At 34.4% G+C, this 5,921-nt stretch overlaps 1 pseudogene; it reads left to right on the forward strand.

Moving 5' to 3' along the window:
* The first annotated feature begins 553 nt into the window (after positions 1 to 553).
* LOC100601791 lies at positions 554 to 823 on the forward strand (annotated as a pseudogene).
* Positions 824 to 5,921: the final 5,098 nt, after the last annotated feature.

A 5,921-nucleotide genomic window follows, 5' to 3' on the forward strand; every position in this document is an offset into this window, starting at 1 on the left:
CTTCTTAAGCACTAAGCTTGCTTCTATTTAATCTATTGTGGGTAATTAAACCATATCATTTTCCTCTGCACAGGTATAACTAAACAGTTATACAATCCCACACACTAATCTCAAATCATTTAAATCCTATTAATTGATGAATGCATTCATCATTCATTTGAGGTGATGTGGTGAATCTTCAGAGATAACACCACAGGGCAAAACTTATAAAAAATTCGTTATGATCACATAGATTGTGCATCTTCCACACATTCCGTATCTATAATACTTCCTATCAGTAGGGACTTTGCCTACTACCTGTATAAGTCAGTGCTGGCACAGAATCAGACAGGCACGGTGCCTTCTCTAAGAAAATAAAGCACTAATAATCCCACCCAAATATATATAGTGTCCTGCATAATTATTAGGAGACTATGACCAATATAAGCAGTATCTATAATGAGGAAATATGAAGTAATCATATACAATTATAGGCTCCTGGTGCTTCTTGAAGCTTGTTCGTGCAGACTTGTTGCCTCTTTTGTGAAGTGGCAGCCAAAAAGACTCTGGGACCATGGCTGATGAAAAACCCAAGGAAAGATTCAAGACCAAGAACAGTGATGGTATTAATTTGAGGGTGGCAGGGCATGATCGTTCTGTAGTGCAGTTTAAGATGAAGATGGAGAGGTATACACCACTTAGTAAACTAATGAAAGCCTACTGGGAACGACAGGGCTTGTCAAAGAGGCAAATCAGATTCCAGTTTGACAGGCAGCCAATCAATGAAACAGACACATGTGCACATTTGGAAATGGGATATGAAGATACAACTGCTGTGTTCTAGCAGTAGACAGGAGATATCCATGAAAAAGGAAAGCAGCAAGTGAAGCTGCTTCTTCACTCCAGAACAATGTGCTTAACAGACCAAGATTACATTCTCAATTAGAAAACTGCAATTTGGTTCCGTCACTTCCTGACTACTACAATACACTTTTTCTTTCTTTCTTTTTTTTTTTTTTTTTCTGGACGGGGTCTTACTCTGTCACCCAAGCTGGAGTGCAGTGATGTGACCATGGTTTACTGCAGCCTTGACCTCCCAGACTCAAGCAATCCTTCCAACTCAGCCACCACAGTAGCTGGGGCTATTGGCAGGTGCCACCATGCCCAGCTATTATTAAAAATTTTTTGTAGAGATGAGATCTCTCTATGTTGACCAGGCTGGTCTCAAACTCTTGAGCTCAAGTAATCCTCCTGTGTCGGCCTCCCAAAGTGATGGGATTACAGGCATGAGCCAGCACGCTGAGTCCATTCCGTAATTGTATGTAAAAGAACTGTTATATGTGGGAAGTAAAGGTGGGTGGATCACTTGGGGTTAGGAGTTTGAGACCAGTCTGTCCAACATGGTGAAACCCCCTCTCTACGAAAAATACGAAAATTAGCTGGACATGGTAATACACACCTGTAATCCCAGCTACTAGGGAGGCTGAGGCAGGAGAATTACTCGAATCCAGGGGGTAGAGGTTGCAGTGTGCCAAGATCACGCCACTGCACTCCAGCCTGGGTGACAGAGTGAGACTCTATGTCAAAAAAAAAAAAAAAAAGAATAAAAAGAACTTTTATATGTGCATATGTGTGTGTGTGTGTGTGTGTGTGTGTATGTATTTTTTTTTTAATGAATGGCCAGTGGTATGTTTTGACCAACATCAAGTGGAGATGAGAGAGGGGAAAATCCTGGTTCTGTGACAAAATCTCCTTTGTCCATTAGCGTCATGCTCATTATGCGCTTCTCTTTATATTCTAGTAAGTTACTTTGTTCTCACTGTTTTAACCACAACAACAACAAAATAAAAATCCTTTCATGGCTTGTTCAATCGAAGAATTTCAACATTTTCATTTATCATTATAAAACCAAGGACAATTTTATAATTTCTTTTGTACGTAGACATGTATGTAGGGAAATCTGTCTTTAATTAGGGATAAATTACTCTAAAGAAAATAAATCCTGGATAGTTTTTCTTTCAAGTCTCTTTTTTTTCCTCCTGATGGTATCCCACATGATCAAGTCAAATGTCTTGTTGTTGAAACAAACTTCTTGTTTAAAAAAAATTCTAGTATCTAAACAGAGATAATAGGTCATAAAGTAAACTTTAAAATTAGTACAGCTAATAGTATAAGAAGGATAAAATTATTTTATTGATGTAATGTACAGGCTGATCAGTGCAAAATAGAAGCAGAGATCTGGAATGGTAAAACGTAATAATTGAAATTCCAAACTCAGTAGATTTCACAGGTACTTGATTGAATGCAGGAATTTAGTCAGCTGGAATATTAAATTAATTAATATTGTTTTGGCACAAAATTCAAACCAAAAAGAAAAAAAAAAGAGGTATGGAAGATCATCCCAGAAGCAGTAATATTTGACAAATCAGAACTACAACTAGAGAAGAAAGATAAATTGGATGAGAGAAAGGGAAAGTTGTGCACTCTTGAAAAAAAATTAACAAAATGTTTTCTGAATTAAGTTAATTTAGGCTCACCAAAATAAGTAATAAACCAAGGACACTGCTACATGTAACTGTCAGAAAGAAAACAACTCATGAAAATAATTGTTTTTTCTTAATAATTGTTAATGCACTGGTATATAATTCCTTATATAAAATTTGTTGATTAATTGTATTTGAGAATTTCAGAACTTTTTAGACTTAAAAAGGTAACCTGGAATACCTTAAACTTCCACATCAAGAAAATTAGAGAAATAAGGGTTATTCAAATTAACATAAATCAGGAGAAATTTAGAGCAGAAAAATAAGGAAAATCAACAATACATACAACTGGCTGTAAGACAACATCAATAAAATTGATAAAACTCCATTTAGGAAAACCTGGGAAAAACACAAAAAAGAGAAGACGTTTCTGATATTAATTAAAAAGATTGGTTATGGCCACTGATCTTATGGACGTTAAAAATAATAAAAAATACTACAATGAACTCTGTGCCTTCAAAATTGATAACTTAGATTTAATAGACTAATTCTAAGAAAGATGCAAACCACCAAAATTCACACTAGAAAAATAGATTTTATGAATGGCTCCGTATCTACCAAAAAGATTGATATAATCAAATAATTATTACAATAATTAAAATGTATTATTTATTATAAAAATAAATAACCATGCCAAAACAGCACCAGGTCCAGATGGTTTCACTGTTAAATTCTACTAAACTTTTATGGAAAAAAATTACATTAATCCTCTACAATATTTTCGAGAATATACAAGCACAGGGAGCATTCCATAACTCATTCTCTGATGCCAACATTAACCTAATAATGAAATCATGTAAAGACATTACAGTGGAGAAAAACTAACTACTCATTACCCCTATGAACATAGATACAAAAATTGTTAACAAAATATTAGCAAATATAATTCATTAATGTATAAAAATAGTTATATATACCACGCTCAAGTGGGATTTACTCCAGGTATGCAAAGCTAGTTCAACTTAAGAACACCAATCAATGAAATTTTCCATATCAATAGGCTACACAAGGAAAAGTATATATGATTATTTCAATATACTCAGAAAATTATTTTAACAAAACCCAAAACACATCCATGAAAACACTATAGAAAACTACAGATAGCATCATGTAACACATATAGTATCAACAAACCACAAATAGAGGGCATCTTCCTGAAATTGAGAGAGATCATTTACAAAAACCTACATCGAAAATCAAACAGTGGTGAGAATCTGGGTGCTTTCCTCCTGAGCTTATTAACAAAGCAGTTTTGTCTTCTCTCACTACTCCTACTTAAGATTTTACAGGAATTTATACATAGGAAAATACAAAAAAAAAACTATCAAATGTATACAGATTGAAAGGAAGAAAAGAAAACTGTCTTTATTTGCAGATGGTATAATAGACAAGAAAATCCTAGAGAATATCCAAAAGTCTGCTGAAACTAGGAAGCAAGGACACACGATAAAAGATCATTTAACAAAACTCAATTGCTTTTTTGAACATACACAGTGAACTGCTGGAATTTGAAATTTTTAACCTTTCTTTTAAAATATCACCAAAAATAAATACGTAAAAGATTAAAAACATGAACAAGATCTGTATGAAGAAAACTACCAATCACTGATGAAATAAATAAAAGAAAATGTAAATAGAAAGATAGTCTATGTTAATGTATTGGTAAAATTAAGATATAAATTCTTCCCAAATTTAACTAAAATCTCAATAAAATCTCCAGGAGTTATTTTGGAGGTATTGATAAAACTGTTCACATGGAAAGGCAAAATATATAGCCAGCACAATACTGAGAAAGAAAAACAAATTGAGGCAGGGTATGGTGGTTTATGTTTGCAATCCCAGCACTTTTGGAGGCCAAGAAAGGCTGATCAATTGAGGTCAGGAGTTCAAGACCAGCCTGGCCAATAAAGTGAAACCCTTGTCTTCTAAAAATCCAAAGAAAATTAGCCAGGCGTGGCAGCACACACCTTTAATTTCAGCTACTTGGGAGGCAGAGGCAGGAGTATTGCTTGAAACAACAGTTGCAGTGAGTCAAGACGGTGCCATTGCACTCCAGCCTGGGCGACAGAGTGAGTCTCAGTCCCTCCACCAAAAAAAAAAAAAAAAAAAAGAAAAAAGAAAGAAGAAAGAAAGAAAGAAAGAGAGAAAGAAAGAAACAAGAAAGAAGAAAGAAAGAAAGAAAGAAAGAAAGAAGAAAGAAAAAAGAAAAGCAAATTTGAAGAAATACTCAATTTCAAGATTTAATATAAATCTACTGTAATCAAGACAGTAAGGTAATGGCAGTCAAATAGAAGGAAAACCAATGGAACAGAATGGAAACCCCAGAAATCAACTCACATAAATTTGATCACTTAATCTTTGGTAAAGGCAAAAGGGCAATTCAATGGAGAAAGGATATTCTTTCCAAAAATGTTGCTGGAACAATTCAACTTATACTCAAAATGGACCACAGGCTTACATGTAAAATGTAAAACTATACAATGGCTGGAAGAAAACATGGGAGGAAATCTAGGTGACGTTGGGGTTGGTGTTGAGTTTTTAGATACATCAGTAAAGCATAATCAATAAAATAAAAAAAATTATTTTTACTAAAATTCAAACTTTCTTTTCTACAAAAAATACTCTGAAGAATATTGAGAAGAAAAAGAGTAAACATTGTGTATAACTTGTCCAACTTCAAAATATAATTGGCAGAACCAGAATGATAATTCAATTTTGTCTTACTGTATGGCAGTAACATGTTTAAACAGTATGTCAAAGTTACTATAATATGTCTCAAATAATCAAAAAGCAGGTGTAAGGAAAAGAATAAATATGGCTCTTCATGTGCCCAAGATTAATTGGCAAGTTTCCAAACGATCTCATATCTTTATCAGATCATATCTCAAATGAACATTTCTTTCTTGGTCTTTGAAATTGTGCATAAAAACATCTTGCTGCAAAACCTGATCATGCCTCATCAAATTTCATTATGTATTTAATTAAGATATTAATTAAACAACTCTGAAATTGAATGAGGAATTAACCTACTAGTTTATTGTTAATAGCCAAAATTATTACCCGCCCCCTACTTTCCTGCATCACACAGCACTTGGTAAATTAATTTTCATTTACTGATTTAAGGACTCTTCTCTATTATTCGTGAGAATTCGTCTCATATATTTTCTTTTTTTTTTTTTTTTTTTTTTTTTTTTGAGACGGAGTCTTGCTCTGTCCCCCAGGCTGGAGTGCAGTGGCGCGATCTCGGCTCACTGCAAACTCTGCCTCCCGGGTTCACGCCATTCTCCTGCCTCAGCCTCCCGAGTAGCTGGGACTACAGGCACCCGCCACCACTCCCGGCTAATTTTGTGTATTTTTAGTAGAGACGAGGTTTCATCGTGTTAGCCAGGATGGTCTCGA

Source organism: Nomascus leucogenys, chromosome 16 (assembly GCF_006542625.1).
Source record: "Nomascus leucogenys isolate Asia chromosome 16, Asia_NLE_v1, whole genome shotgun sequence".
NCBI classification, from domain to species: domain Eukaryota; kingdom Metazoa; phylum Chordata; class Mammalia; order Primates; family Hylobatidae; genus Nomascus; species Nomascus leucogenys.